We start from the raw sequence: 11,967 nt of genomic DNA, 5'->3' as shown, positions 1-11,967 counted from the left end.
TTCCAATATATACCCTCAAACTCAACCCTTTATTTTCACTCTTCCTGCGTTTATTCTAGCTGCTTTAACAGTGTATTATCAGGTGCCCGTCACTTTTCTTTAAAAAAAAGGAATTGATTAATCTTGATATGGGCTATAAATATACAAAATTATAAAAATTTTGGATGATTTTTATAATTTTGGATTAACTTTTTTATGATTTTGGATAAAAATTTTGGATGATTTATGATGTGTTTTAGATAAAAATTTAAAAATATAATTTTGAAATTATAGTTGTTAGGAATCAATAATTTTTGATGATAACATAAACATTTTGTAACATGTCTTACTTAGAATCTTTATCAAATTTCAGTTGTAATTGTTATATTTCTTATCTTTGGGAATTATCAACGGATGGGTAGAATAGGATGGCTAATTGTAAATATCCAATGCCATGTAATTTTATCTAAGTGAAGCATATTCAACTGATAAGATGTAACTGTTCAACTGATGAAGACTGGATGATGTTTCAACTGATGAAAATCAAGCATTCAACTGAAGACAAAGTATTCAACTGATGATGCTGAGGAATTCAACTGATGAAAATCAAGCATTCAACTGAAGACAAAGTATTCAACTGATGATGCTGAGGAATTCAACTGATGAGACTGGAACAGCATTCAACTGATGAAGCTTGTAATTCATTCAACTGATGAGCCTAGCATTCAACTGATAAAGTCAAGAGCAGTTGAAAGCAACCAGAGCTTTCAACTGATGAAGCAAAGAGCAGTTGAAAGTGACTAGAGCTTAAGTCTGACAAATCACATGGATCGAATTACACTAAAATAGACATGGAAGCCTAATTAGGAAAATAAAGAAGAAGCAGAAACATACTTATCTCATGCAGTGCAATCTGGATCAAATCAAGATGATGGTCAAAGATGAAGACATCTCAGAAAGCATGCATAAGACAAAGTTGTGCAGCATTGTTTTTAGATTAGAGTGCATTTTGTAATCTAGCTAAAAGCTTTGTAAAACTTGGAGTATATAACCAAGTTAGAAGCATCAGTTGAACTTGTTCAAATTACTTGAGAGAAAAATCTGAGAGTTAGAACTTGTTTGAGTGATGAACCAGCAGCTGTGCGAATTGTAATCAATCCACAGATTCTTCTATATAAAATCTCACGGGTGGATCATTCAATCCACCCGTATTTTTAAATACTTGGTGTTTCCTGTTTTACTGTGATTAAGTGTATTGTTTCTTGAATCTTTTAATTTGTAAAAGATTGTATTCAACCCCCCCCCCCTTCTACAATCTTTCTTATAGTTGGTGTAAAATAACAATTGGTATCAGAGCCAGGTTCCCAACAAACAGAGAAAAAGATCAACACTGCTAAAGAAAGATGGGAAAGAAGGATGCTGGAGTGAAGATTCCTGTTCTTGACAAAGACAACTATTTTCACTGGAAAGTGAGAATGCATCTGCATTTGTTGTCCATTGATGAAAGCTATGTGAACTGCATTGAAAAAGGACCTCATGTCCCCATGAAGGTCTGCACCAGTATGGGAGCTGATGGTGAAGACATGGCAGGTAAGATGATTCCAAAACCTATCCATGAATATTCTCAAGAAGATATTGAAGAAGTGCATAAGGACAAGAAAACCATGAACCTTCTGTTCAATGGTTTGGATCAAGAAATGATTGATAGTGTTATCAGCTGCACAAGTGCCAAAGAAGTTTGGGACACCATCAGGACCATCTGTGAAGGGAATGAGCAAGTGAGAGAGAACAAAATGCAGCTTCTGATTCAACAATATGAGTCATTCCATTTCGAGGCTGGTGAAAGTTTGAGTGATACATTTAACAGATTTCAAAAACTGTTAAATGGTCTAAAGCTCTTTGGAAGAGTATATCAAGTTAAGGATTCAAACTTGAAATTCTTAAGAGCTCTTCCCAAAGAATGGAAACCCATGACAGTCTCTCTCAGAAATACACAAGAATTTAAAGACTATACTCTAGAGAGACTGTATGGAACCTTAAAGACTTATGAGCTTGAAATGGAGCAAGATGAAGAAATTGAGAAAAGCCAAAAGAAAGGGCATTCATCTGTGGCTCTAGTTGCATCTCTAGAGGATACTGTCAAGGACAATGGAAAGTCTCAAGTTGAAGAAACTGAGAAGTTGGTCAAAGAGGAGAGCTCAGAGTCAAGCAAAGAAAAAAGAAAAGAGAAAGATGTAGTTGATTCTGGTGAAGAAAGTGATGGAATTGATGAGCATCTAGCCTTCCTGTCAAGAAGATTCTCCAAACTAAAATTCAAAAAGAATTTTAATTCTGCAAAATCATTTAAAGGCAATCCCAAGTCTGATAGAAGCATGGTAGACAGATCAAAATTCAAGTGCTTCAATTGTGGGAATGCAGGTCACTTTGCAAATGAGTGTAGAAAGCCTAAAGTTGAGAAGAAGTCAAGTGAAAACATTGACTACAAAAAGAAATATTATGAACTTCTCAAACAAAAGGAAAGAGCATTCATCACAAAGGATGATTGGGCAGCTGGAGATGATTCTGATGAAGAGGAGGAGTTTGTCAATCTAGCTCTAATGGCCAACTCCACAGATCAGGAAGAAAACACTGGAAGCAGTAGTCAGGTATTTACTACAAACTTAGTTGAGTTAACTAAAGATGAATGCAATGCTACCATAAATGAAATGTCTACAGAATTGTATCATTTGCATGTTTCTTTAAAATCTCTCACTAAGGAAAATAGTAGGATTAAGGAAGCTAACACCTTTCTTAGTGATAGAAATAGTGCCTTAGAAGCTCAATTTATTGAGTTTGAGAAGCTGAAAATTGAGTGTCAGACAGCCAAGGATGATCTCTTGGTTGTTCTGAAAAGAGAAGAGATCATAAGAAAGCAGCTTGATAAGGAACAAGAGATTATTGCCAAATGGAAATCTGGAAGAGATGCTTCCACCAATATCATTAACATGCAAGGTAGAGAGACTTTTGTAGAAAATGAATGGAAGAGGAATAAGAAAGTGCTTGAGGTATCTGAGAACAGTTCAAGTGATGAGAATACTGATGATGATCATCAGTTGAAAAGCAAAGTCTCAACTGATGAGAGTCATCAGTTGAACAAAAACTCATCAGTTGACAAGAATGTTCTCAAGAAGCTTAACAAGAAATATGGTCCTGTTAAAAAGAATTTTGTTAAAGGTGAGAATAGTTCTTCTGAGACCAGTGATAGTGTTAATAACACTCTTAATTCCAGTAACAAGAACAAGAAGAAGTTGGATACTAGTGAGCATAAATCTGAGGAGACTAAAAAGAAGAAAGGAAATAGAAATGGCAAAATAGGAGTTAACAAGCACACCAATTACACTCCCAATGCTAGTGCTCTTAGGAAAACCTGCAGTAAGTGTGGTAGTGTAAATCATTTATCTGCTAATTGTAAAACTGTGATTGCTCCTAATTTATCTTTGCCTATTCCTATGACATCTGTTCCTCACATGAATTTATCTGCTATGAATATGATGCCTGGTTTATTGCCTCACAATCCTTATTCTCAGCCTACCATGCCATATATGTTCAATCCTTATTTTAATGCCTTTAACATGCCTCAATTTCATTCAAATTTGCATGGAATGAACAATGTATACATGCCTCAAAGACCTGTGTTTGAAAACAGAGTTGATATTCCAATTTCTCAACCAAAAACAAAGATTGAACCAATTCAATCCAAGGAAAAGGTTGAGAAAGTGGAAAAGGCTGTTAAGACTAACAAATCTGGACCCAAAGCAATTTGGGTACCAAAATCAACTTGATCTGTTTGTGAAATGTGTGCAGGGAAACCACAAGAAGAATTTGTGGTACTTGGATAGTGGATGCTCCAGGCACATGACTGGTGATTCCTCCCTGCTCACAAAGTTTGTGGAGAAAGCTGGCCCTAGCATTACCTTTGGAGATGACAGCAAAGGATATACTATGGGATATGGCTTGATTGCAAAAGAGAATGTCATCATTGATGAAGTTGCATTGGTGTCTGGTCTTAAGCACAACTTGTTTAGCATCAGTCAGCTCTGTGACAAAGGTTACAAAGTTAATTTCACTTCTGCAGCCTGTGTTGTCACCAAAGGTGATGACAACAATGTGGTTCTGATTGGACAAAGGAAAGGAAATGTGTATGTAGCTGACTTTAATTCTGTAAAGACTGAATCTATCACTTGCCTTCTCAGCAAAGCAAGCTCAGATGATAGTTGGCTATGGCATAAGAGATTGTCTCATCTAAATTTCAAAACCTTGAATGAGTTAGTAAAGAAGGACTTGGTAAGAGATCTACCTAAGCTGCAATTCTCCAAAGATGGACTATGTGGAGCTTGTCAGCTAGGAAAGCAAAAGAGAAGCTCTTTCAAAAGCAAATCTCTTTCATCAATTGTGAAGCCTCTTCAGCTCTTGCATATGGATTTATTTGGACCAGTCAACATAATGTCCATTTCAAAGAAGAAATATTGCTTAGTGATTGTTGATGATTTTTCAAAATTTACTTAGACTTTCTTCCTGCATTCTAAGGATGAAGCTGGGAAAATCATCATCAATCATATCAAGGCATTAAACAACAATCCAGATGTCAAAGTTGGAAGGATAAGAAGTGACAATGGAACAGAATTCAAGAACTCTGTGATGAAAGAATTTTGTGAAGAAGAGGGAATTATTCATGAGTTCTCTGCACCAAGAACTCCACAACAAAATGGTGTTGTTGAAAGGAAGAATAGAACTCTTATTGAGGCTGCAAGAACCATGATTAATGAAGCTCAACTTCCAACCTATTTTTGGGCTGAAGCTGTGAACACTGCTTGTTTCACTCAAAACATTTCACTAATTACCAAACCTCATAATCTAACTCCCTTTCAACTCCTCAAAGGAAAGAAGCCAACAATTAGCTTTCTTCATGTATTTGGATGCAAGTGTTATGTTCTAAGAAATCAAGGTGAAAATCTTGGAAAATTTGAGGCCAAGGCAGATGAAGCTATTTTTGTTGGATACTCTGATGGAAAATCATTTAGAGTGTATAATCTGAGAACCAACATTGTTATGGAATCAATCCATGTAGTTTTTGATGATAAGAAGATTCAAGGATTCTCAGATGAAGGATTTCATGATAATCTCAGATTTGAGAATGAAGGTGAAGGTGATCTGTATGATAGTGATGATGACTGTGATGACATTATTCAGAATGTTGGAATTAATCCTGGAACTAATGTTCCAACTGATGACTCTCTAGTGCAAGAAACAACTGCTATTGGAAATTCAACTGAAGCATCAGTTGAAACTACATTGGAGGGATCAGTTGAAACACCTCAAGGATCATCAGTTGAAAGAATGTCTCAAAGTTTCAATCAGTCTAGAAATAATGAGATGTCAAATTTAGGGGGAGCTTTCCAACATGGAAACCTGAACTTCAATACTGAAGCCACATCATCAAGACAATCACTTCCACCACAAAGAAAGTGGACAAGGGATCACCCTTTTGAGCTAATTATTGGAGATGCAAATGCATCTGTACAAACAAGAAGAGCAACTCAAGATGAGTGTTTGTACAGTGCATTCCTTTCACAGGAGGAACCTAAAGTCATAGAAGATGCTCTCAAAGATGCTGATTGGGTTCTTGCTATGCAAGAAGAATTAAATCAATTTGAGAGAAACAATGTATGGAAGCTGGTACCCAAACCTAAAAACAGAACAATTGTAGGAACAAGGTGGGTATTCAGAAACAAGGTGGATGAGAATGGAGTTGTCACCAGAAACAAGGCAAGGCTTGTTGCTAAAGGATACTCTCAATCTGAAGGAATTGATTTTGATGAGACCTTTGCACCAGTTGCAAGACTGGAAGCAATAAGAATCTTCCTGGCCTATGCTGCTCATGCAAACTTTAAAGTTTATCAAATGGATGTCAAGAGTGCTTTTCTAAATGGTGAACTGGAAGAGGAGGTATATGTCAGTCAGCCTCCTGGTTTTGAAGATCCAGAATTTCCAGAGTATGTTTACTTTTTATTAAAAGCACTCTATGGACTAAAGCAAGCACCAAGGGCATGGTATGACACTCTGTCTCAATTCTTGTTAGATAATCATTTTTCCAAAGGAACTGTGGATAAAACACTATTTTACAGAAATGTAAATGGTGCCTTTATTCTGGTTCAAATTTATGTAGATGATATAATTTTTGGTTCTACAGATGAGAAACTTTGCAAGAAGTTTGCTAATCTAATGAAAAGTCAGTATGAAATGAGCATGATGGGAGAGCTCACCTACTTTCTTGGTTTACAAGTTAAACAAGTAAAGGAAGGTATATTCATAAATCAAACTAAGTACATCTATGATCTACTTAAAAAGTTTGATTTATTGGATTGCAAAGAAGCTAAGACTCCCATGCCAACAGCCACCAAATTAGAGTTAAGTCCTAATGAGAAATCTGTGGACATCTCTAATTATAGAGGCATGGTTGGTTCTCTTTTTTATTTGACAGCTAGTAGACCAGATATTATGTTTTCTACATGCCTCTGTGCTAGATTTCAATCTGATCCTAAAGAATCACATCTTATTGCTATAAAAAGAATATTCAGATATCTTAAGGGAACACCAAATCTTGGTATTTGGTACCCTAAAGACTCTGGGTTTGATCTAATTGGATATTCAGATGCTGATTTTGCAGGATGCAAAATTGATAGAAAAAGTACAACAGGCACCTGTCAATTTCTTGGTGACAGATTGATTTCTTGGTTTAGCAAAAAGCAAAATTCTGTATCAACCTCTACAGCTGAGGCTGAGTACATTGCAGCTGGAAGCTGTTGTGCACAATTATTGTGGATGAGAAATCAATTACTTGATTATGGATTAAATCTCTCAAAAATCCCAATATTTTGTGACAACACTAGTGCTATTGCTATAACTGAAAATCCAGTACAACACTCAAGAACCAAGCACATTGACATCAGATACCACTTCATAAGAGAACATGTGATGGCTGGTACTGTTGAAATGCATTTTGTTCCAAGTGAAGAACAGATTGCAGATATTTTCACAAAGCCTCTTGATGAATCCACATTCACAAGGTTGGTAAGTAAATTAGGTATGTTAAATTTCTCCTAATTTAGAGTGAATTTTTCTGTAATTTGGCAGCCAGAATTTGATTAATTTTGATTTATCAAAGTTGAATTAGTTAAAATTCTGGATAAAGTCTATAATATTTCAACTGATGAACTAGTGAAATTGTTTCAACTGATGTTTGAAACAATATCCTCTTGTTTTGTTTTTCATTCAACTGATGACACCAGTTGAAGACGCTTTCAACTGATCTTCATCAGTTGAATAGGAAGTTTAAAGAGGCGCTTATTCCATCCGTTGAAAGCATTATCAGATCTGAGCCGTTGAAATTTCTTTTGTCTCTCTCCTACTTTATACACACGATCGTGTGTGTAATTTTTGTAGAGTTCAATAAGAGTAATTTTTTCTCAACGGTAATTTCTCAGCCAATCACAGCAATTTTCTGAGAAAGTATTTAAGTGTTTTAATTTATTTTCATTTCTTTTCATCTCACTCTTTCGAATTCTTAAAGCTCTCTTCTCTCTCTGTGCAAAAGCAAGCTCTAATTTTCCTTCAAGTTTTCTCTGTAACTGCAATGGCACCAATGAAGAAGTATACTGCACCAAGTGGGTTCATTTATGAGAAGAACAACTTCGCATCATTTGTGGATACCAAGGCAGTAGAGGAGAAGGAGTATCACAAGATGATGGAGTTCATCAAATCAAGCCAGCTCTCTTATGCTATGCTTGAAGCTCCTACCATCTACCATGAAATAGTGGATGAGATGTGGACCTCTGCAGAGTTTAATAGTGAGAATGAAACTCTAACCTTCTCTATCAATAATGAAATTCATTCTGTTAATGCTGATGTTATGAAAGCATGCTTTAAGATTCCTGAAGATACTGTTTTATCTCTGCCTAGTGATATTCAGTTGGTTAATTTACTTTATGCCATGAACTATGTTTTGCCAACTGATGCCTTAGGTAAAATAGAAAGAAGAGGTCTTAGGAGAGAATGGAGCTATCTGTGTGATGCATTTATTAAGGCATTCTCTGGTAAAATTAGTAATTTTAATGCTCTTACTTCCCAAATTTTACAGATGCTTTACATGTACTTGACTAATGAATATTTCAACTTTGGTGGTTTGATGATCCAAGAAATTGGGGAGAAACTAGGTGATAAAACTGGTAGACCTAGGAATATTTATTATGTTAGATTTCTCATGATGCTAGCTAATCATCTTAATGAAAAGCTAGTTATCACTAACAAGGAAGCCAAGCTTCCCAGTTTTGTGCAGGAAAAGAGAGTCTTTAAAGACCTCTTTAGGATGAATCTATACCCCTCCTTGGAGGTGGTGTACCTGCCAATAATGGAGGCTGGAAAGGAAAAAGAGGTACATGGCTTTCCTACTACTCTCTCTCAACCCTCACCTTCTTTGCTTTCTGCCATCAGGGCTGTTGAAGAGGCCCATCAACAGTCCACACAAGTGGCAAAACCTTCTAAAATCAAATCTTCTAAACCAACCTCAGATGCCTCCCAAAAGGCATCTGTTGTAAAATCCAAGAAACACAAACCTGAGGGGAGTGTGATTGGAGGTTGTGAGGGGGAGGGAAAGGGTGAACATAAAAGAAGCCCTAAGAATAAGGATGGAGAGGTGAGTATTGACCAGCCTGGCCACTCTGCAGTCTCCCAAAAGACTGTAGATGTTAATATGGAATTAAACACATCCCTAGCAGCATCCTCCCAAAAGGATGTTGCTATTGAAAATAGTCCCCAACCAGGGACACAGATAAAAAGGGGGAGGGACACCACTTCTTCACCAATCAAAGCTTATGGGAGAAAGAAGATGAGAAGTGACAAAGTTAAGCACTCTGCACACACACAGGCATCCATTCTGGATTTTATGCCTGTAACCTCTCAAAGTCAGATTGATGTGACTCCAATAAATGTGGAGTCACAGCCCCCTTCTTCATCTCAACAAATCACCCATATTTATGATCTTACCAACTCTACTACTCAAACACAATCCCCAACCTCTTCTGTGGATGTGGAATTAATTCACACCACACTTGTAAATTCTCCATCTTTGGATTTCATGGAGAAGCCCCCCTCTGAGATTGATCATCATCATTTTGATGATTTGTTGGATCTTTCTCTTCCACTTCCTTCTTCTGTGACAGTGTGTTCTGTGGATTTTCCTTTAAAATCAATCACCACAGACTCAACTATCACAGCCTCTAAACCTATTTCTTCATTATCTTCAACTGATCTCTTTCATCAGTTGAATAGTGTTTGTCCTTCAACTGATCTGCTTAACAGCTCTCATCAGTTGAATGCCTCCTCTACTCATGTTTCAACTGATGTCCCTCATCAGTTGACAACTGCTGCTACTTCAATTAATTTACCTCTTTCTACAGCAGTTGATCACATGGTAGCACAAACACTTCTAGGATTGAGTGAAGTGAGCTATGGAGTGGAGAGGCAGCCTAGTGAGCTGGCAAAAGGAGAGGGTGTGGAGAGTCTGGCATTTTCTTCTAGCCAGGAAAAAGGAGAGGATAAGAGTGACCCTTTAGTAAGGGTAAGTGAGGGAGAGGTAAGTGGTGTGGTGAGCCAAGGGGAGCCCTTGATGCAAGAAAAGAGAGAAATTGAGAGAAATGCAGGTGTCAATGAAGGGTTTAGTGAACAAGATTTTCAGGCTGAATACAGATCCATATTGGATAGTGTTTCACTAGACCCTGAGACTTTTACTCATGGGATGTCTTCTATTCAAGATTTTGCCAGATTGGATAATCAAGCAGCTGAGAGGCACCTAAATCTGATTCACACTACATCTTCTATGCTTAGAGCAAAGGAGGCACTTACAGCTCTGCCTGCCAATGCTGGAGATGATTTTCATTATGATGATAGTGATGAAGACCTCAATGATGCTCTTGAGGAATCTCTTGTTGAACAACCTACAACTTCTCTACCCTCTTGGCTCTCCATGCAGTCTGCCAATGCAATTGTTGTTAGCATGGAGCTGCAAAGACAAGCTTCCACCATTCTTCAACCACAATCTGGAAGCTCATCCTCCCCTCCAGCCATCTCTGCCACTATTGCCAGTCAGGCTCTAGACAACCTCAAGCTTCACAAATATCAATCTCTCCATTTTCAGCATGAAATAGAGCATCTAAATTCTCTCATTGCCTCTGTTAAGACTGATCTGACCAAGCAAATTGATGAAAAGCTTCCAGCTAAAGTCAAATCAGCTCTTTCTGAATCTGAGCAAAAGCAACTCCAATTGGAAAAGCAAGTGGAAGTTCTGGAAGGAAATGTCCATATCTTAAACTCTAGAATGGAAGAGATGTTGCAGCAGCAAAGAATTCAGACTGGACTTCTTCAACATCTTCTTCTTGCCTCTGGTGTTTCACTTCCCAGTCCATCCCCTACACTTCCTGCTAACTCCTGCAGATTTGATCAGCCAAATTCCTCCTCCCTTCCACACTGAAAGGGAAAAGCAAAAGATTGAAAGGATGAAAGAATTAGACTCTATTGCAAAGAGAGTGGCTCAGTTGGGCAAGAAATCTTCTGCAGCCACCACAGCTCAAATCTCTTTTCCAACCACAACTACAATTCTCAGGGTGATTACACCTGAGATTGTTATTCCTTCCAAGACAGAAAAGGGTGAGCCATCATTTTTGAATGAGTTCAAGGCCATTCTATTTCCAAACAATTGTGGTTACTCCAGGCCTGGAAAAGACTCAAGCTCAATCTACTTTCCACTAGCCAGGCCTGACAAAAATGAATACAAGCTTTTGGGCCAAGAGATCAAAAGTTACAAAGACTGTACAGATGTGGCTTTAAAAGCTCATTTTGCCATCATCTACAGAGAAGGCCAAAAGCTGTTTATTGGAACTGGCCATCCTCACTACTCATTTGCAAAAGCTGAAGAGGTGGCTAGAGAATGTGAAAAAGAGGAGTTTGAATCTCAACTCTCTTTGAATCAAGAAATAGAGGTTGATGAAAGGTATGCTATTGAGCTGGAAGAGGAGTTGGCAGCTGAGCTTCTAAATGAGAAAAGATTGCCTCTTGAATCTTCTCCAAAGAAAAAGAGAGTCAAATCTAAAACTAAGATGCCTGAGGCAGCCAAGAGAAGAGAAGAAGTGCCAGAAAAGCCTATCTCAAAGCCTTCCTATCCAATCCAGGACACCACAGTGGTACATCCAGATGTCAACTTTCATGATGAGCCAATAATGCCAAAGGAGGAGCCAATTGACTTGGAAGATATCCCAATTCCAGCTTTTCTTGTTCAAGAAACTTCCAAGCCTAAGAAGAAAGTCAAGTCTGTGGCTAAGAGGATGGCTAACCCTCCTAAACCTCCAAAAGAACCTGAAAATCCTGATGACTATCTCATTATTGCTAACATTGAAGAAATTTCTGAGTTGGAGCTGGAGCTGGATGATCTTCAAGAAGTAAGAGGAATAGAAGCAACTTCAAAATTACCTGAAAGATTGGTATTCTCTTACAAAAACAAAGGTGATGTCATCTGGCCTCTTCACAGAGTTCTGAATTCTGAGGGATTCAGCTCTTTAACAAAAATATATGGATCTATGAAGAGGACAGGAGGATTTACACCACCTGCAAAGCAAATGGTACTAAAGAGAATCCTTGAGATCAGGAAGGAATGGTCCTCAGATGCTAGTCTGCAAAGAAGGCTGAAAATTCCCTACACTGGAAAGAAAATTCACCATGAACCTACTCCAGTCATGGAATTTAGGGACAATCAAGGTGTTAGGAGATTTTTCAGACCTAAAGATCAACTCAAGGTTGCTAGCTTAAATACTCTGAAGACTCTCCAATCCAAGCTCAACAGACAAGATAGTGATGAAGAATGGTTCTACAGGATCTTTCAGAAACAGATTAATATTCTTG

The sequence above is a fragment of the Daucus carota genome, chromosome 6, assembly GCF_001625215.2.
Source record: "Daucus carota subsp. sativus chromosome 6, DH1 v3.0, whole genome shotgun sequence".
Lineage (NCBI taxonomy): Eukaryota > Viridiplantae > Streptophyta > Magnoliopsida > Apiales > Apiaceae > Daucus > Daucus carota.
This window is presented reverse-complemented; position numbering follows the sequence as displayed.